Source organism: Saimiri boliviensis, chromosome 7 (assembly GCF_048565385.1).
Source record: "Saimiri boliviensis isolate mSaiBol1 chromosome 7, mSaiBol1.pri, whole genome shotgun sequence".
Lineage (NCBI taxonomy): Eukaryota > Metazoa > Chordata > Mammalia > Primates > Cebidae > Saimiri > Saimiri boliviensis.
Window position 1 is genome coordinate 87824535 of NC_133455.1, and position 21991 is coordinate 87846525.

A 21991-nucleotide genomic window follows, 5' to 3' on the forward strand; every position below is an offset into this window, starting at 1 on the left:
AACCTTATTTGTTTTATAACTTGTTCAGTCAAACAAGTACCTTTATTGCTAGAGATTTCTCCAGGAATGCCCATGGGAAAAAACACATTTCCTACTAACCTTTTAGCTACTGTTACAGCATCAGCCTTGTTGCAATGGAAAGCTTCTATACAATCAGAAAACATGCACTGAAAATGGCAATGGAATGAAATCTCTCTATATATATTCAAATAGCCCATTGGGTAACATAAATGTACCTGAAGTTTTGAATGTCTTTCCAGGATTATGAGCATGACAAACCAAATGGTCGTAAACCATTTTCATAATTTAGAACAGTCACCACACTGTATATTTTAAATTTGGATTATTTTCTCTCTTCAATGATAACTCATAAAGTGCAGCTCTTTTAATAATGGAAGCTTTAAGGGCTCAGGAAGAGCCAAGCAGCCATCTAGGCTTTCCATGAATCTATGATTAACACTAGATTTAAGTATCAATTCTGTTTCTCCAATTCAGGTGCACAGCCCTGTTTATCAAATGGGTCATCATAGGCAATTTGACTAGGATCATGGAGTTCATTCAAACTGCACATCTTAATGATTTCAGTGTTGACTGATTTACCAGGAAAATCTCTGGCAGAGTATTTCTTTGGTATTAAATTAATTCTTCTCCTGCTGGGATTAACAGTTTTATAAACCATCAGTCTCTTAATGAGTTCCAGGAATTCTTACATAGTCCAAATGATATGATCCTAAAGCTATCAGTAACATGCATTCAAGAGTTCTTTCCATCCTTGCCATGAATCTTCTTGAAGACACAGTTCTCTAGGGTTTTGCTTGCTTATAAAGAGTTTTCAGAAATGCATCAAAATTAGACAACTGACTGTAGAAATGACTTAAAATGGTCATGATTAAAGATATAATTGACAAAAAAGTTTATTTCTGTGGCCTATGATTTTTTGTTTGGTTGTTGGGCTTTTTTGTTGTTTGTTTTTTGTGAGACAGGGTCTCCCTCTGTTGTCCAGGCTGAAGTGCAGTGGCACAATCACAGCTCACTGCAGCCTCAACCCCTCAACTTCCTGGACTCAAGTGATCTTCCTGCCTCAGACTTCCCAGTAGCTGGGAACATAGGTGTGCAACACTATGCCCAGCTAATCAAAAAAAAAAAAAAAAAAAAAAAATCTGTAGAGATGGGGTCTCTCTATGTTGTCCAGGCTGATCTCAAACTCCTGGGCTCACGCAATCCTCCTAGCTTGGCCTACCAAAGTGCTGGGATTACAGGCATGAGCCACTGCCCCTGGCCAGCCTATAATAATTTAACATAATTATAATTATGACTAATAACATATAGCAAGACATAACAGAATTTTAGGAATCTCATACAATTTTGAAATACAAAAGAATGTATCCATAAAAATATAACTTGAAGAAAGTTAAACATCATTTCTTATTTAACAATGCTTCCCATAAGATTTAACATATCAAATAATCTTGTTTATTATCTCTGTTTTGGATGCTGCAAGGCCCTCTGTAACATCCCAAAGTTGGTTTGAGGTCAAAAAGACTTAATTTTGAACTTGAAATTTAATTTTGGAAAGGTTGTCAAACACATCAAAGTTTAGAACACTTAACTAAAACAGGAACACAGGTCACTGTAAAATTGTCATTCACTTAGCCAAAGCAATAATTAAAAGGTTTTAAAAAGCAAAAACCTTTATCATTGATAGAGAGGAGAATCCATTTAAATAATCAAAAGACCTACCAAAGACTGCAAGCGGCAGAATTGACAGAATTGGTCTCTCCTCTCTTTTCTTTCTTTACGGTTTATGTAAAAGGTGAAAAAAAAACTTTTACTAACTCTTATTAATACTACATGAGAATCTTATGCAAAAAAAAATTTTACTTTTATATTAATGTATTACAAACACTAAAGTCAATTTTAATAAAACCTTATAAACAAATCTATTCAATTTCAGTCAGCTTTTGACCATACAAGATTTCCATAAACCTTTTATAATCTAACAACATTTTTTTCTTCTATTTTCCCAACTTCCTATATTTAGTTTTATCTATGCCTTTTTTATTTCTTCCATTTCAAATAAGCTTTAAGTAACTTCACAACATTTTTTCAACAAACTTTTTTTTTTTTTTTTTTTTGGAGATGGAGTCTCACTCTATTGCCCAGGCTGGAATGCAGTGGTGCTATCTCAGCTCACTGCAACCTCTGCCTCCTGGGTTCAAGAGATTTTTTTTGCCTCAGCTTCCTGAATAACTGGAATTGCAGACCCGGCTTTTTTTGGTTGCGGCGGATGGCGGGGAGGTTTGAGACAAAAGTCTCACTCTGTTGCCCAGGCTGGAGTATAATGGCACAATTTCGGCTCATTGCAACCTCCACCTCCTGGGTTCAAGCAGTTCTCCTGCCTCAGCCTTCTAGTAGCTGGAATTACAGTTATGTGCCACCACGTCTGGCTAATGTTTGTATGTTTAGTAGAGACAGGGTTTCACCATGTCGGCCAGGCTGGTCTCAGACTCCTGACCTTATGATCCCCCCACCCTGGCCTCTCAAAGTGTAGGATTATAGACATGAACCACTGCACCCAGCCAACACACCTTTTTATGCCTTTACCACTTTTCTCACCAAAAAAGTATCTTGCTTTTTTTAAAAAAAAAATAAACTTCATATGCAGAATTGTTAATTATTTCTTGTGAAAACCTAGAAGTAAGTAATTTTGAACTATTTTATGTTAAGCTTTTTGGGTTTTTTTTTGAGACAGGGTCTCATTCTGTTGCCCAGGATAGAATGCATCAGCACAGTCGCAGCTCACTGCAGCCTTGACCTCCTGGGCTCTAGCAGTCCTCCAATCTCAGCTTCCTCAGTAGCAGGAACAGGCATGTGCCACCACTCCTGGCTAATTTTCTGCATTTTTTGTAGAGATGGGATTTTACCATATTGCCCAGGCTGGTCTTGAAATCCTGGGCTCAAATGATTCACCTGCCTTGGCTTCCCAAAGGGCTGGGATTACAGGCATGAGCCATCACACCTGGCCCATAAGTATTTATAGATGAAAATCATTTCATAATTTTTAGAAAGATGTTTCCTCAATTTTTTGTTTATTAACAGATCTGAATATAACTAGCTTTTCTGTGCCATGCAAAAATTAGATGCCAACACATAGGAAATTAAACTTATGTTTAATAATGTTTCAGAGTTTTAACTTACTTAGAAATGACTTGGTTATTTCATAATCATCTATCACTTATTGTAATATAACATAATTTTAAGATTTTAAATTACTTAAAATAATTTAGAAATGAATACAGGTATACTCCCTAATGTCTTCCCTAGAAGTCCTGGATTCTGAGTACTCACATGGTACCTAGGACAGCTATGAGGACTGGGCCATTCTGAATTTTGATATTATGCTCTAGGTATGCAACTCAGGACTGAGTATAGAGCTTTAAAGAAGATGCCTGGAGGATCTAATCATTACCAGAATGGCCAGGAAGAAGGGATGACTCTTGGGCATGACTCTGCCTTGCAGTTGCTAGTCTAGGCAGTGAGGACATGACTCTAAGCCTTACCATGGCCACCTGTCCAGACTCCAGAAGCTCAAAACCAAAGACAAGCTCACAGGCCAGTTGCAGGCTCACACCTATAAAATCCCAGCACTTTGGGAGGCTGAGGCAGGTGGATCACCTGAGGTCAGGAGTTCAAGACCAGCCTGGCCAACATGGTGAAACCCCATCTCTACTAAAAATACAAAAATTAGCCGGGTGTGGTGGCAGGTGCCTGCAATCTCAGCTACTCAGAAGGCTGAGGCAGGAGAATTGCTTGAGCCCGGGAGGCAGAGGTTGCAGTGAGCTGAGATCGCGCCACTGCACTCCAGCCTGGTGGCAAGAGTGAGATTCCAACTCAAAACAAAATAAATGAACAACAACAACAGGCATTTTACTTGCTCACAGTAAAATGTGTGCAAGACTTTGGAATGCAAATCAAGTGTTAAAAATATTTCAGAATCAAGTCTAGGAAAGGTGGCTCATGCCTGTAATCCCAGCACTCTGAGAGGCTGAGGTGGGAGGATCTCTTGAGGCCACAAGCTCAAGACCAGCCTGGGAAACAGCGAGATCTTAACTCCAAAACAAAACAAAACAAAACAACAACAACGAAAAAAAAAACGCTGAGTGTGGTGGCATGGGAAACTGAGGTGGGAGGGTTGCTTCAGCCCAGGAGGCTCAAGATTGCAGTAAGATGTGATTACACTACTGTGCTCCAGCCTAGGTGACACAGGAAAACTGTCTCTAAAACACTGCAGAATTGGCAGTTTTGTGACCGTAAAACAAGTATCAGAGATAGCAAAGACCTGTCTGACCAGTAGGCTATAAAGCAAAAATGCCTGAAGTATATTTAACTGACAATTCTGAAGGTATTTCTGTAATTGCCTGATGGGTTCTTTCTGCTCGCAGACCAGACAAAAACAATTCATTGAAACCATGGCATTGCAGTAGAGAAACGTTTAACTGATATGAGGCCAGCACATACAGGAGGCCTGAAGTCATCATTCAAATCCGTCTCCGGAAGGCTGGGAGGCTAGGGTTTTTATGGACAATTTGGTATGCAGGGGCCTAAGGAATGGATACTGCTGATTGGTTGGAGATGAAATCATAGGGATTTGGAAAACAGTCCTCAGGCCCTGAGTCTATAATACTTCCAGGTGGGGCCATAGGACCAGGTGAGTCATGAGTTACGGGTCTGGGTAGGGTCAGTCTGAAAAACATCTCAAAAAAACCATCTTAGTTTCTACAATAGAATGTTATCTATAGGGGCAGTCAGGGAAGTCACAAATCTGGTGACCTCTGGCCACTTGACTCATGAGCAGTATGAGGTTATAGAAACTATACCTACATGTTAGCAGAGTTCAGTCCTCCCATAATCCTATTTTGTGGCCTTTACTTAGTCTTCAAAGGCGGTTTTTGGTCCCTGAGCAAGGAAGGGATTAGTTTTAGGGAGGGACTATTATCCTAGCTTTCACGTTAAACTATAAACTAAAATCCTCAGAAAGTTGGCTTGGCCTATGAAATGACCAAAAACAGTTTAGGGGTCAGAAGCAAGACGGAATTGACTATGTCAGATTTTTCTTACTGTCATAATTTTGCAAAGGTATTTTCAATTCTATTTTATTTTGCTAACAATCGAAATGCTATCTTTAGTTACCAAATATTATCACATACACATAACACACATAGACATACAGGCACAAAGACAGAAGCAGATCTTATAACCTTCATAAACAATTCCCATCTGCTGGCTTTCAAATAGTCTCTTTTCCCCATTTAGACTATCAATCTTCCAAATGCCTGATTCATTCCCTTAAGCAATCCTAAATCTGTACTTCTAAACGGATGACTCCTAGGTAGAACAAGGTGACAAATTTATATCTCAAAAGCACAGAGCTGAGACTTCTGGGCTAAATACTGTACCATCAGTTCCCCAAACCAAGAAAGAAAAGTGTAGGTAAAGACCCAATTAAGACAAGATGGCAAGGAAAAGCACCTTAAACAATGGTAAGATTTATGTTAATTTAAATCAATGGTAAGAGTTTCAAGTGACCCAGTTATCCTCTTCTCAGTGCAGATGCCCTTACAAATGGCGAGTTCCTTTATAAATTTCATTTACAAAAGGGTTTTAAAGTAGCCAGCTAAATGCCAGAAAGGTATATTTTGAAGACTGATTTAGTTCAATGGGTGGCCTTCTTAACTTAGCTACTGTTTCTTTGCTAAAATTGCTGAGTTCCGGGCAGAGCTCATTACTGAACTGGGCAAAGAAAGCATTTTCTTTGCCTGGACTCAGCATGGATAGCTCTAACAAAGAAGCAAGCTTACTTTACCTGAGGGCCTATATTTTTATTTTCTTTTTTTCTTTCTATTGAGATAATCTCACTCCATCACCCAGGAGTGCATGGTGTGACCATAAGTCATTGCAATCCTGAACTCCTGGGCTCAAGCAATCCTCCTGCTTCAGTCTCCCTTGAGGCTAGAACTACAGGCATGCACTATCATGCTCGGCTTTTATTTTCATTTTTTTTGTAGGGATGGGGCCTTACTATGTTGCTTGGACTGGTCTTGAACTTCTAGCCTCAAGCGATCCTTCCACCTTGGCTTACAGGCATGAGCCACCGTATGTACTACATTCTATGAACATTTTATTCAGCTTTCCTTTCTCTTTCAGGGCAGAACAATGACAAAAGGTTAGAAGACCTAATTTTTCTGATCAATTAGTCACTTAAGCTTTTTATTTGCCTTTTACAAAGAATCTTTTAAAAGAATCTTTAAAAATATTAAAATCTTTTTAGAAGCTTCTGAACATTAACAGGCATCCCTGGATGATACTAAATTGGGATACTTCATTTTTAAATGTACTTCTTAAAGTGCAGGGTTGTTCATTTGGGATGTTCCACCATAACTTTAAATATTATTAAGATTTCACCATTTCTGTATTTGATGCTTCCAGGGCCTATTCTTTATTCAGGTATAGGTAGGTATAGCTAGAAGGTAGAGTACTCCATTCCTCAAAAATTAAAGATCCCATTTTTAAGCTGAATCTTGTCTTTGGCTCTCAGATCCCCTTGATTAACTCGGCTAATGATTTTTCCCTACCGATGCACACAAGAAAAAGAAACAAAGGGGATAGAACACAGAAATCCTTGTGAGTTTCTTAGAGCTAGAGTTTATACCTCTGCAGTGTTGCTATTAAAATATTTACTGGTGGTTTCTGTCTGACCCAGTCAGGTACCTGAGGCATCTAACTGGATCCAAGCCAGTTAATTATCAGATCCAATCAAATCCTGGACCCGGTCCAATGTCTATTGACTTCTAAACCCAGCTAAGATAAATTTGCTCAAGCAAGCTCAAATAGCTGAAAACAGCAATGTATGGAGCTTCAGAATCTGAAAGAGAACGAAGCCACAATCCCCAGTTGCTGCAAGAGAGCAGTGGACACTGAGAGAGAGCGGGCCCAGCAGGTACCTTGTCTGGTTGCTCAGTGCTCCTGAGGGGTCACTGGGACCTCTACTTTGGGGTCCATTTCTGACACCTTCTGCTAAAAGGAAAACTTTGGGCAAATTAAATTTAACAGAGCTCAACTGAACAAAGAATGACTTGTGAGGGTAGCTTTGGAGTGACTCCAGTGGTGCTGAGTGGTTGGAGAGAATTTACGGACAGAAAAAGGAAAGTAGGCCGGGCGCAGTGGCTCACGCCTGTAATCCCAGCACTTTGGGAGGCCGAGGTGGGCGGATCACCTGAGGTCAGGAGTTCAAGACCAGCCTGACCAACATGGTGAAACCCCGTCTAAAAAAAAAAAGAAAAAAGAAAAAGAAAAAAGAAAAAGGAAAGTAACCTAAGAAAACAGAAATGAGGTCCAGAAACAGCTGGGTTGGTTACACCATGACATTTCCCTTATTTGAGCATGGTTTGAACAAGTAGGCCACCTCTGACTGGCTGAAACTTGGTGACTGGTGCAAGAGTAGGTTACAATCTGTTTAATCATTAGGTTATAGTTCACTATGTATGAAGAACTTTTAGTTTGACTGGAAATACGTACGGAGGCAGCTTTCGGCTAAATTTAACACTTGGAAGCTGTAAGTAGTTTATTATGGGTGAAACAGAGAATTGAAGAAGTGGGACAGAGCTGGAAAGACAGGTGAGTCCAGGTAATAAAGGACCTTATGTTACATTCATAAGTCCATAATTTATTCCTGCCAGCACCACATATCTATTTGTTTAAAAATTTGCATTTCCATCGTTCCCCTAAACTTCCTCATGAAGGAATTTCCTAAGGCTTTGCCCTTGATGAATTCTGATTCACTGACAATTCCTTTTTAAAATTTTCTTATTTTTATTGTTTTTGTTTCTCTTTCTTTTTTTTTTTTTTTTTTGAGACGGAGTTTCACTCTTGTTACCCAGGCTGGAGTGCAATGGCGCGATCTCGGCTCACCGCAACCTCCGCCTCCTGGGTTCAGGCAATTCTCCTGCCTCAGCCTCCTGAGTAGCTGGAATTACAGGCAGGCGCCACTATGCCCAGCTAATTTTTTGTATTTTTAGTAGAGACGGGGTTTCACCATGTTGACCAGGATGGTCTCGATCTCTCGACCTCGTGATCCACCCGCCTCGGCCTCCCAAAGTGCTGGGATTACAGGCTTGAGCCACCGCGCCCGGCTTATTGTTTCTCTTTCCTATGGTCCTAACACCATCTCTTTCTGAGTACAAGCAACTTGGCTGGCCTAGAATATAGTCACGACTATGTTACATGGACTTTACTGAACATGGAACAACTGTCTTCCCAGCATTTTGTCTGTACTGGTCCATTTGCATTGCTACAAAGGCAATTTATAATTCAGTTTATTATGGTTCGCAGTTCTGCAGGCAGTATAGGAAGCATGGGATGGGCATCTGCTCCTGGTGAGGCCACAGGGAGCTTCCAATTATGGTGAAAGGCAAAGGCAGAGTTTGCATATCACTTGGCAAGAGCAGGAGCAAGAGAGAGATGACGAAGATCCCAGACTCTTAAACATCTAGATCTTTCATGAACTCATTACTGCAGGGCGGGCACCAAGCCTTACAGGAGAGATCCACCCCATCACCCAAACACCTTCCACTAGGTCCACCTCCAACATTGGTGGTCATATTTCAACACGAAATTTGGAGGGGAAAAACATCCAAACGACATCACCATCTTACAGATTGGTGTTCCCTGGTGGCTTGTTTGGAAAATGCTGGTGTAGACACATTTCTCAAACTTGGCAATATGACTCCACTGGACATTAAAAAGGGGTTGCCAGGTATTTCAAGATAAAGGGATTTATCCCCAAGAGCTGCAGACATAAGCTAGATTTTCTCAGAGTGTTAACATCTTGGTTTCAGTTACATGGGTTACCAGATTGATACAGATTTAGCTGAGGTAATAAATCACTGCTTCAGCAATCTTAACAGTCAAGTCAGTTATACAACGATGATCTGACAAATAATGAGGTCACCTGTCATCTCCTCCCATAAGTAATTCAATTGCATTTAGTTCGTAATATATACGGCTAGAAAAGCATCTAAATCAATTCCTACTAGAGAGAGATGTTCCCATCAGCATGAAGCAGAAATTACAAAGAAAGAGCGGGGAAGAGGCTTTGCAGTTGGCCTTGAACATAGAGGAAGGAACTACAAGCCAAGGGATGCAGGTGGTATCTAGAGGCTGAAAAAGGCAAGGAAATGGATTCTCCCTGGGATCCTCCAGAAGGAACACAGCCTATACTTTGATTTTAGATTTATGACCTCCAGGTCTGTAAGATGATACATTCATCTCTCCATACAGCTCCCTCCTGTTCATTCCCACTGCTCTCCAGATTAGACTCTCCGTTTGGATTTGCCTCTTTTCTGAATCCATCCTCACAAGTTGTTTTCTTAAAAATCAAATCTTACTATGTCACAGGGTTTGAAGTGCATGAATACTCACTGACTCTAGTTAGGCTCCTTTCTGGAATATCATTAGAAACCAGAAGGGCTGTTTGCAAATCTCACCAAGGACATTTGGTGTGATCTCAGGAAGGCTTACTAGGGATGTGATTATAGCTAAAAAAGCCTAAAACAAATTGTACTATACCCTGAAGAAATAATGCATTAACTAAATGGGTTAGGTAGGGTAGAAGTTTTTCTGCTTTTATTCAGCACTGGATGCAGGCAAAGTCACTGACTTTGGCAGCTACCAAAGTAAGATTGGAGGTGAGGATACCTCACCAGATGCCTGGATTTTTAGGAAAGGTTTCTCCTAAATAGTGGATATTGTTATCCAATCAGGAAGTTTGGTTCTGCTTTAAAATGCTGATCATGTAAGAGTTGGTTGTCAGGAGTCAGTCAACTTGCTGACCTCTAGGTGTGATAAAACCGAGGTCCAGATCCTTCTGGTGGTCAACACAGACTGGATTAAGAGTTAGCTACTTGGTCAGATCCTGAATTCTGGTCCAACGATAACCACACTTTAGCCTGCTATCACTCACCCTGCTTCAAGACCTACACAACAGATGACTACCACATAGAAAAGAGGTTTTGTTGTTGTTGCTGCTGTTTTGTTTTGTTTTTGAAACGGAGTTTCACTCTTGTTTCCCAGGCTGGAGTGAAATGACACCATCTTGGTTCACTGCAACCTCCACCTTTCAGGTTCAAACAATTCTCCTGCCTCAGCCTCCCGAGTAGCTGGGATTACAGGCATGCACCACCACGCCTGGCAAATTTTGTATTTTTAGAGACGGGGTTTTTCCACGTTGGTCCATTGGTCCGGCTGGTCTGAAACTCAGGACCTCAGGTGATCCACCCGCCTCCACCTTCCAAATTGTTGGGATTACAGGCGTGAGCCACCGCCCAAAGGAGGAAAGTTCTAAGAAGGAGAGGTCAACATTGGCAAATGCCTCAAAGGGCACAAGATGGGGATTACATTTTTCCATAAGATTTGGCAAATAAGCAATGGCTGATGTTCAGTGAAGTGAAAGGCTGACAAGGGAGTGAGGTTAGGAAACATTCACCTTAAGGCTAGGCAACTCCTTTTCTAATAGGGTTAAGGGAAGATCCATGCCCTACAGGTTGGCTTTTAAATGCTATTCCCTTAGGTTTTGCATTTGAATCACAGAGAACTTTCTCCTCTCCAAATGTTTATTTGACAAATGTAAAGTCTTAACATCGCTCTCTTCTCAGTCCACCTGCAGGTCAAGAACTAATGAGGTGTGGAGTAACTAAAGGTCAAAAAACAAGAGGAATAAACAAAGGGCCAAAGGAAGAAAAAAAAAAAAAAAAAAAAAAAACCCAAACCTTAAATCAGGTCCTGAGTCAGATACGCTGTAACAAATTCTGCTTCAAGTTTAATATTCTTGTTTTGATGATGTTTAATAAAAGAAAAAAAAAAAAAGCAAGAGTCTGGAAAATTAAAGGGGAGGCATATAACTAGAATGCTTTCTTGTACTTCATACACTATCCGCACCCCAACGCCCTCCAAATTAATAGCTGTTGCGGAGTTGGGGTGTGTGTGAGCACAAAATCGAAAGGTTGAATTCCGTCCAGTGCCTTGAGTAATTGCATGTCACACACAAAGAAGAGTGGAACAGTGAAAACAACATATACATCTGTATTTCCATATGAAAGCACTGTTTCCTTCCTTGATTATCTGCTATTTTTAAAAGGTGGGGGAGGGGAGGAAGGTGGGGATGAGGCGTTTTTCTGAATCCGAGCCCAGCTCTTTCTAAACTTTTGTTACTCACGTCCGTTTGATTCATTTGCTGTGTGTTCTCTCTTTCTTTTTCCGTCTCCTGCCTCTGTCATTGCCTGCTGCTAAGAGGGACGCTGAATCACTGCCACTGCAGATGAAAAGCAATTCAAACCCAGTCCTTGGAGGGGGGATGGAAGGGCTCTTTTAAATTAAAAAAATTTTTTTTTCCCTCTGCGGAAAAAGACTCCTACTTTCCGGATGACCGTAGAGGGCAGTTTGACAAGCCTCAGCCCCGGGCGATGGAAGGTTTTGCCCGTGGGGGCGTCACGAGGCACTGGTCATCTCCCCGCGCCCGGCCTGCGAGTCCTCAGGCCTCGGTGCGCCGCGGGCCTGGCGAGCGTGGCCCGGTGGGCCCGAGGGTCGCGCCGCGCTTCCCGCAGCTTTAAAAGCTCCCACAATGCAGCGCTGGCGTCCCAGTTCCGTTACGAGGTCTCTCCCGGCGCCGGCGAGCGGGCCAGGCGCGGGCGGGGCGCGGGGGAGCGGCGGCTGAAACCCGAGCGCCCGGCCGAGGGGGGCGCCCCCGCGCCGCTCCTCTCGCGCGCTCAGCCGCGGCCAGGCGAAGGGGCGGAGTCGCCCGGCCGCCCGGCCCGGCCCGGCCCCCAGCCCGGCCCCCAGCCCAGAGGCACCGGCCGCGGGAGCGAGCGGACCGCCGACTCCTCTGCCCGCGCTCGCCCGTCGCTCCGCGCCGCGCCCCGCTCAGCGTCCGCCGCGCAGCTCCTCGCTTAGCCTCGCCGAGCCTCGCCCGCTCACTCCCGCCGCGGCGGTGGCTCTGGGGGCGGCTCCCGCGGCGTCCCTGCCGCTGGCCGGGCGCTCGCGCCCCGCGGCACCCTCGCCAGGGCGTCCACACTCACCTAGCGCGGGCCGGGAGGTGCGCGGAGAGGGCGCGCCGGGAAGCCGGGGCCTCCAGCCCGTGCGGGGCGCGCGGCGCCAGGGGCGCCGGGTTGTGCGGCTTGCGGACCTGCGCTGGGCGGCCGCGGAGCTCCGGGTGCCGCCGCGTCCCCAGCGCCCCTGCCGGCCCCGCCGGGCGGCCTGCGGGGGCGGCGCAGTTGCGAAACTGAGTAAGTATTAACTTTACTCTGCGGCGGAGGCGGCGATCCGGGCTGCGCTGGGGACCCCGCCCGCCTCGCCTGCAGCCTCAGGGCTGCCCTCCGCCCCATCGCCCCTCTCTTAGCACCTTGGGTCCCTCGTCCGTTCCGCCCCCACCCAGCCCGCGGCGGGCTCCCGCTCCCTCTGCGTTCACCTTTCCCTGGTGTGTCACCCTTTGCGCCTCTCTCCGCGGCACACATGCAGCCGACTGAAAGTACGAGCTTGGTGATTGCTTTCCTGCTTCCTCTCAGTGTCCTTGGCAAGGGAGTTTAGAGGCCACTTTTGTTGCGAAGGGAATTTTATGTCTGGCTTTTAAAATGTTTGTTCCCTCCGGATGGAAATCGGATGCTCGCTTGCCGGGTGGCGGTTTGGTGAATGCTTATTTTCTCCTCTGAAAAAAATGATTGGTTTATATGTTTTAAAATTTCATTTGAACTGTTAACCATCTGCGTTCTTACTCCCCCTTGTCGTCAATCCTTTTGGGGAGGGAAGTCCACAAGCGAGGACGCTCAGAGTAATTCTGTCTTGCAAACTAGAAACTTTGAGAGGGTAAATTGCACAAACCCTGAAGATTCAACTTGAAGAGATGAGAGCTTTGAATGTGGGTCCTGGTGCGGCACTGGGTTATAAAATATGAGTACCTGGGTTCGGAAACCAGTGTTGCGTTGTTATTTTAGCATCATAGAGCCGCCTGGTGTTGCTAAACCCCTACTTTCCCAGCATCAAATGGCATCTTGAGCAGTGCAGCGTAGGATATATAATTGCGGGTCAGTATTGCTCCCGATCTTTAGGGATTTAGAAGCGAAATAAATGCAAAGCACGTTTCATAGCTAACTTAACCTGTCAGATTAGTCCTGTCTGGTTAGCATTAAAGCATTGCATTAAAAAAAAAAAAATCCTCTAGCCCTGTGACAGCAGGGACGAACATTTATGGATTTTCCAGTAGATTGTAGCTTAGCAATTCATTTTATCTGCTTTGTTCCCAGGAAGCATTTTTAAATATGGCTAAATCTCTGCTTTTCTCTCCATTAGATTAACCACTCATTCTGGTAGGGGGCCCCAGGTAGTTTTTATTTTCTTTTTTGCCTTTCATCTTGGAGTTGCCAGGAGTTACGATCATGTTATGAAGGAACAGAAAATGAAAAGCGTTCTTAACGGGTTTTCGACATCCCATCCTTTGCCTGAGTGAGGCAGTAGTGAATGCCAGCCAGCTCTCTCTGCAGGGAGAAGTGCAGGGTGGACGCAAGAATCAGAACGCAGGAGACAGCACTATCATTCAAGGAAGTGGTTTGTGTGAGTTTTACCTTTTAGCGGGCATACCAGTGGTACTTTTAATTTTATTTATCTCCATGAGGAAGTCTCCCAAAACCGTAAAATTACACATGACCATCCTCCACTTGAAGAAGACCGAACATAGTTTGATGATTATTCTATTGAAGGATCAAATGCCACAAAATACAATTTGTAATACATATGATAAAACCTTTGAAAAATCTTCCCCTTCCTTATTTTTTCCTCAAGAGTCTTTCGGTGGTACTTTCCGTAATGGACACAATTGACAGTTATGCATTCAGTTCTTTCTAGGTGTCTTAAACCTTATTTCTGGGCTTTAGTAGCTTAGGGGTGCATTAGATGGCCCTGAGAGGGAGCAAATCATGGGGCTGTGCAGGTAGGGAAGGCATTTCACTTTGCAGAAGTGGCAGTGTTCTTCAGGAAATAGCAGTCACAAAGAACAGAGAGTGTTATAAGTTGTTTATAGGATGCATGCTTCCTGAATTTGGCATTTGGTTCAGATATTTGGGAATTACAAATTTAAAATTCTGCATGGTTGTATAATTTGTTTTGCCTTCTATTTATTTATTTTTTAAGGTTGCAACCTTTTAATCTGAATCTTCAGTGCTTTGCTCTTGTAGCTTTCTATACGTGGTGACTTATGTCAGTTATTGACCTGGCTGCCTTGGTTTTGAGAAATGATTAGTTCATGAGGGTTTCTGACTCATTAATTGATCTGTTTTATATTGATGTATATAATGACTTAGAAGTAAAATTATTGTTTGCTGCGGGATATTGTTGCCTTTTTCTTATGGTTAATTCCTGGCATGACTGCTCATTTATTGTAAAACATTAAGATCTTAGATCTCTTGCTAGTGTTCAAAACGTTACAAAACTCTTTGCAGGTAAAAGTGGAGTGGATAGGGAGTTGAATAGAGAAACATGCATCATAAATTAAAGATTTTGATTAAAAAATAATGTAATGTCTGTTTACTCTTCTTTGATGCTAACTTGCTCCAACCCTAAATGGGCTTAAAAATTCAAAGTGTAGAGTTTCCAAATATTCTGTATAGTGGAAAGAATGTTTACCCCCGCTGCCAGCCTGCCTTCAGTTGCACTTGTGACTTTGTCACTCCCAGGATCAGTGAACTTGGCCATGATGCTTTAGTCTCTGTGATCTACAGTTTGATTTCTGGAAAATGGGGATACTACTGCTAAAAGGGATGTTGTAGTGAGTAGAATATCAAGTATGTATTAAATGTGCTTGGACATCTCAGCCAATAAATGGCAACATGTCGAACTCCTTCAGAATTGAGCTCTTGATCACTCAGACTTTCAAACTGTTCCTTGTCCGTTTTTCATCTCATCCACCCAATGAGTAGCTCACAAAACTCTCTCTTCTATTCTCTTAGCTCCAGCAAACCAGTTCATCACAAAGTCCTGCTGTCCATTTTTATTACAAAATCTCTTTCAAACCGGTCTGATTTTTCAGTCCCCACTATTCCACTGTTCTAATGCAAGCCACTGTACTGTATTATCTTTCCTTGGGGCGGTGCCTCCTGCATACACTCTGTATCTCTTCCAGTCTGTTTTCCTACCAGCAGCCTGAAAAAGAAAAAAAAAGTCATTTGCTGTTTTAAAGTTTTCAAGGCTCTCAGGAAACACATTTATTTACTTTTGGGATAAGATACGAAATCCTCGACATTACTTTAGGGTCCTGCATGACTTTGCCCCTACTCTACCTGCATCTCTTGCTGTCATCTTGGCCAGTTCTCCAGCAGACTAGCCTCAGGTCTGTGGCTCATGCTGTTAGTCTCCTTATTTTAGGATCATTTCTTGAGTAACTTCCCATCCTTGGGTGCTAGCTCAAATATCCTTTCTCATAAAGGTCATCTCTGACAAGGCCACTCTTATCCTTATATGAATTAGAGGCCCTTTATTTTCTCCCTCATAGCACAATTATTTTTTCCTTCTTAATATTTACAATCGTATATTATTTAATCACTTAGGGTCTTTCTCTTGCCCTTGAGGTTAATATAAAGTTAATAATACCTGATTTATTCACCAGTGCTTGGTATATGTGGTAAGTGCTCAATAAATATGCTGATATAATGAGTAAGATCGTAATATCAGTTTGTATCTTTATCTCTTTTTTGAGATGGGGTCTCACTGTGTTGCCCAGATTGGTCTCAAACGCCTGGCCCCAAGTGATCCTCCCACCTCAACCTCCTGAGAAGCAGGGACTACAGGCATGTGCCACCTTGCCCAGTTTCTGTATTTATATCTTGATTGCTTTCTTTATCACTGTGAAATTTGCTTTTCATGATAGAAAAGCCAGACCCACACTTCTATATTCCTTCTTTGCTGGTTATATGTGTAATATTAAATTGCCTTTGCAAATATCAGGTAAAAATGCATTTAGGCTCTGTGAAGGAGTCATAGTAATAAATTGAGACATCTTTTAATTAGTGTTACCCTTGTGACTTTCTGTTGTACATAATCCTTTTTCTAAGTACATCATTAAAATAATTATCTTTCTTACCAGCACAGGATTACTGAAAAGAAAAAAAAAAACTTACTCTGCCTCACTGTTTTACACAGTGTCACATGATAATATGTTAGCTGCTGTCAGTTACTGGTGCCAGACATCAAAGGAAGGTTGGGAGCCAGGGGAGAGGGGCGAGTGTGGGGGATGGAGGCAGCAAACCACATTACCAGGTGTGTACCTATGCACCAATCCTGCATGATCTGCACCTGTACCTCAGAACCAGAACCTAAAGTACAATAAAGAAAAAAAAAGAAGAAAAACGAGGGTTAGAGTTTTTTGTTTTTTGTTTTTTTTAAGATGGGGTTTCACCATGATGGCCAGGCTGGTCTTGAACTCCTGACCTCAGGTGATCCACCCACCTCGGCCTCCCAAAGTGCTAGGATTATAGGCGTGAGCCACCACGCCCAGCCAAGAGTTCTAAGAGTTCTAAGGATACTCAGTGCTGTACCGCTGTTGATATGACTGGCATGGTAGCTAGACATCATTGGACCATCCACTTAAGAGAAAGGAGGAGGTTTTTTAAGAAAGTGGGAGCCACCTAGAAGTCTGGAAGTTCTTTTCTTCTCTCTCACTAAGGCATTCTTTGTTTTAGCCAAAAAGTCTCATGACCTTCCAAGGCCAAGGAAGGCTTACAGCTTTGAGTATTTTTGTCATGTGGTTGCTCTTTACGAAATACTAGCTTGATGTCCTCTAACTCTGAAGTACTTATGTCTGTTACTGATGTTTGTAATCTCCATTTCTTACGTAATTCTGCATTTTTCTCTTGGTTTTTTTAAGGACTTTAGTATTCCTTAAGAATTATTCCCTCATAACTTTAGAATGTGGTTCTGGTTCTTTCATAGTTTTGTACCTTGTAGAGCACTGAGTGTGCAGGAGCACTTTGGAGCTGATTTGAGTCCTTCAGAATGTACTCTATACTCCACCTCAGGAGTTCCCAAACTGTGACACCTTTGAGTGGTCTCGACCCTGAGCTTTCCCAAGCCTGGGTGCTCTTGGGTTGGGAGAGCAAGGAGGAGGAAAGCAGCATTTTTGAGTCCCTGTTAGGTGCTCTCACAGATGAGGAGTGAGTAGTTTACCTGGTCATAATTGGAAAAGTGAAGCTTTCTTTCCATACATTTGCTTCACTCAAAAATGTTGTGCCTTTTGTTCCCACATTTCCACACCCCTGATTTTCTAGTCAGGAAGGCACGAGAAGAGAGAGAGATGCCCCTGCTAGCCAGACTCTTACCCTGATGCTTATTTACACCCAATTTAAAAAAATCTTGAGAATAAGGGCTGAGAGGGACACACCATGTGATTTGCCTTGTCCAGGGCCTCTGTGCCTGCAGGACATTCACATCAAGAGTAGCCACCACTGTGGAGGAGAGGAAAGTGATGGTTGGAAGTCCTTGTTCCTTTTTTTTCCATCAGGTATATATGTCCACTGGTTATTTGGGTGACCTTGAACAAGTTCCCTGGAGCTTTTTTAATACCAATAATATTTATTTCCCATTTATTTTACATCCTTCCTATAGGATTTAGAAGGCTGTTCTTAGCAAATTTTTTTTTTTTTTATCACATTCAGCTATATCGCAAAATATTACAGTGAACTGTAGGGCTGTCCAAATTATTATTATTATTATTTTTGAGATAGAGTCTCACTCTGTTGCCCAAGCTGGAGTGTGGTGGCATGATCTCGTCTCACTGCAGCCTTCGCCTCCCAGGTTCATGTGATTCTCCTGTCTCAGCCTCCTGAGTAGTTGGGACTACAGGCATGTGCCACCACGCCCAGCTAATTTTTTGTATTTTTAGTAGAAATGGGGTTTCCCCGTGTTAGCCAGGATAGTCTCCATCTCCTGACCTCTTGATCTGCCTGCTTTAGCCTCCCAAAGTACTGGGATTACAGGAGTGAGCTACCACTCCCTGCAAAAAATATTTTCGTGCTCATTAGCATATGTTTTACTCTTTGTTTTGGAAAGAAATCAGATGTAAATGTAGGTGATAACAGGAGGAGAGTTGTGATAATTTGCCATCAGGTTTTATTTATCTGGGTAATATATTTTGTCACTGTTGTTATATTTTGTCACTGTTGTTAGCTATCATTGGCTTGTGAGTGCTAAATCATGTTTATCCTTCTAGTAATTTTACTACTTGAAAATAACTTAAGACTAAATTATTCTTCCAGATACAAGTACATATGTTTAAAAGAAATTAGGGTTCTCTTCATGGATAGATATTGGGCAGAAAGTAAGATTTTGCCCTTATTTTTGCTTAAAATATTTGAATGGATTTGTAATCTATGAAACTCTACTGTAGAAATACCATTGAGAAGTAGATTAGGGATATTTTGTAATGTTGAATGTAAAATTTGGCCATTTCTACAGGAAGTTCTAGTACCTGATAGATTAAGTGTCAGAAAATCTTAGTTTATTTGTGCTGTATTTTTCCTTTCTTTTTTTTTTAAGTGTATAATGACTTCCTTCCCTTTTATTTCTTTTTAAAAACAGCTTTATTGAGATATCATTGACACACAATAAACTGCACATACCTAACCGTACAATTTTATGAGATTTGATCTTTGCATACACATGAAATCATTCCCACAATGAAGAGAATGAACTTACCCATCACCCTCCCAAATTTATTTTCTTTCTTTTGTTTGTTTTTTCTTTTTTCTTTTTTTTTGAGACAGGGTCTTGCTCTGTTGGCCAGGCTGGAGTGCCGTGGCATGTTCTGGGCTCACTGTATCATCTGCCGCCCAGGTTCAGGCAATTTTGCCTCTGTTTCCTGAGTAGCCAGGACTACAGACTTGTGCCACCATGCCTGACTAATTTTTGTATTTTTAGTAGAGACTCGGTTTCGCCATGTTGGCCAGGCTAATTTCCTGACCTCAAATGATCTGCCAACCTTGGCCTCCTAAAGTAATGGGGTTATAGGCATGAGCCACCATGCCATGCCCCAGATTTTCTCGTTCTCCTTGGTAACGTCTTTTCCTTCCATTCTCCCCTTTCCTCTAAACCACTGGTCTACTTTCTGTTACCGTAGAGAAGTTCAGATTTTCTGGAATTTTAGATTGATGGAGTCATACAGTATGTACTTTTGTTGTTGTTGTTGAGGCTTCTCAAACTCAGAATAATTATTTGTAGATTCATTCATGTTGATGTATGTAGTAGTAGTTTATTCCTTTTCATTGCTGAGTAGTTTTCCATAGTGTGAGTATACAGCAACTCATTAATCTACCTATTAATGAACACTAAGATTGTTGATAATTTTTGGCTATTACAAATAAAGCTGCTATGAATACTTGCATACAAATATTGTATGGACTTATACTTTCATTTATCTTGGGTAAGTACCCAGGATTCAAAATGGCTGAATCATATGGTTAGGTGTATGCTTAGCTTTTTAAGAAACTACCAAACTGTTTTCCCAAATGATTGTACCATTTTACATTCTTAACCAACAGCAGGTAAACACGCTGCTTTCTTTGTATCCTTGTCAACACTTGCCATAGTTGGTTTTTATTAGTCATTTGTGGTATTTTGTTTTAGATTTTTTAAATTTTTATTAATTTTAAAGACAGGGTCTTACTCTGTTGCCCAGGCTGCAGTATAGTGTTACAGTCCATAGCTTCCAATTACTTAGGACTACAGGCATGTGCCGCCATGCCCAGCTGGTTTTAAAAATATTTTGTAGAGATGAGTTCTTGCTATGTTGGCCAGGCTGGTCTTGAACTCTTGGCCTCAGGCAGTCCTCCCACCTCAGCCTCCTAGTGGTTGGATCTCAGGCATGAGTCATATGTCCAGTCATCATTGTGGTTTTAATTTGCATTTCCCTAACAACTAGTGATGTTAAGTATCTTTTTATGTGTTTTTTAAGCTATCTTTGTATCTTTGGTGAAGTGTCTGTTCAAATCTTTTGCTGGTGTTTTTATTGGGTTGTTTTCTTATTGTCAATTTTTGAGAATTCTTACATATTTTGAATACAAATATTTTATAAAATACATGCTTTGCAAAGGATTTCTCCCAGTTTGGGTCTTGTCTTTTTATTTTCTTAACAGTGACTTTTAAAAAGCAGAAGATTTTAATTTTGATGATGTTTAACTTATAAATTTGTTTTTTATAGATTGTGCTTTTGGGATAGTATTTAAGAAATCTTTGCCTAGCCTAAGGTCATAAAGATTTTCTCCTATGTTTTCTTCTACAAGTTTTATGTAGTTTTAGGTTTCAAATTTAGATCTGTTATGCATTTTGTATTTCTTATATGGTGTGAGTTATGGATAGAAGTTAATTGCCTGCATATGGAAATTCAGTTGTTCCAACACTGTTGAAAAGACTATTCTTTCTCCACTGAATTGCTTTTGCACCTTTGTCAAAAATCAGTTGTCTGTTAAATCCTTTTTTATTGTATCAGTTGATATATACATCATATCATACAGTATTGATATTGTATCACAGCTGGATAACCCAACTAAATGAAAAGCAGCTGTCTCCAAGACAGTACTTAATCATGTGTTTTTGTCATGTTTAATCACATTTCTAGTTTCCTTACAATAGCCTTCCTGGAAGGCTTTTCTACTCACACATTCCTTCTCCCTCTTTTCCTTTCTCTTTTTGTTATATGCTCTCTGTTACAATAATAACATCTGGTGATGAGGACACATACATACCTTGCCCCTTTTAACTAATCTCAAATACACTTTTTGTTATCTTTTCTATTGATAATTATATTAGTTTTCTTTTGTTGAGAATCTCTCAACTTAAATCATTCGCTTCATTTTAATTTTTCTAGTCTTGATTATGTGTTTATTCCCCTATTGTATTCTTTCTGCTGGGTAATGGCATGATTTGGAAAGAATGCCCACTTAAGTTAAAGTCTGACTACACAGGTGTAGCCTTGGAGAAGTTGTGAGCCTTACCAAGCCTCAAGTTTCTAATATCTAAATGGAGCCACTGATTCTTCCCTGTGGGTTGTTTTGAAATAAAGATGTTTATGTGTGTCCACATGTGGAAACAAATGGATATGAAGTACCTCAGTGGAGAGTTCGTGCCCTCCCCTTACCCAACTCCATTAGGTCTGAATAATTATTCTGTTTGAACTGGGAGGCAGGACAGGCCTCAGTGCTCTCTGGGGATAACAGGCACTGACTCTCTGCAGTCTGCCTAGGCAAGTGGTTCTGAAGAGGACTGGAGTTAGAGACAACCCTGTCTGTTTAAGTCATGCAAGGCTGAGAGAAGAGCTCCTCGCTGTGCACACCAAGGAGCCGGCTATCTTCAGGGCCCTTCTCCATCAGTAATTCATTCTCTCTCCTGAATTCAGTCTCGCTTTTCCTTGACTTCTTGCCCTGGGCCTGGAAACAATGTGTTCCAAGTCCATTGATCCTGCTGCTGCTTCTAGCTGCCTCCTTTTGCAGGCAGCTTCTTACAGGGGTTGTCTGTGCTTATTGCTTCTGTTACTTCACCTGCCAACTCATTCCCTAGCCAGGTACCATTTTTTTTTTTTTTTTTTTAGAAAAATTTCATGCTGCAGGCATCCATATCTTAATTGCCTAAACCAGCGGAAACTTTTCAGCCCTCATATAACTGAAGTTGTTTGCAGCATGTTCACACTGTTGGACTATCATGTCCATCCTGAAACATTGCTTCCTTGGCATCACTCTTTCTTTGTTCATTCAAAGCTGAATTGCACTCCTTTTCATGAATGAGGATATAGCAGGAGTAAAACACACAAAGCTCCTGTTTGCACGGAGAGCACATGCTCCTGGGGGAGACATACAATAAATGAACAAGTATTTTCACTTTATATGAGGAGAAATGCTTTAGAGAAAAA

At 41.7% G+C, this 21991-nt stretch overlaps 2 protein-coding genes across 9 annotated transcripts in view; one reads left to right on the forward strand and one right to left on the reverse strand.

Annotated features, from left to right (window-relative positions):
- The window catches only part of LMNTD1 (lamin tail domain containing 1), a 472319-nt gene extending 460161 nt beyond the window's left edge, over positions 1-12158 (reverse strand). For 5 of the 8 annotated variants that reach the window (XR_012518495.1, XM_074402936.1, XM_074402935.1 and 2 more), the window contains exon 1: positions 11270-11831. The gene's annotated coding sequence lies outside the window, so the exon portion shown is untranslated. Of the gene's footprint in view, positions 1-11269; positions 11832-12128 lie in introns of those variants that run through there. The other 3 variants (XR_012518496.1, XR_012518497.1, XM_074402937.1) reach the window with 3 other exon arrangements.
- A 157-nt stretch (positions 12159-12315) lies between these two features.
- RASSF8 (Ras association domain family member 8) overlaps positions 12316-21991 on the forward strand; it is a 112085-nt gene continuing 102409 nt past the window's right edge. Inside the window, exon 1 of the mRNA XM_039472344.2 lies at positions 12316-12335. The gene's annotated coding sequence lies outside the window, so the exon portion shown is untranslated. The remainder of the gene's footprint in view (positions 12336-21991) is intronic.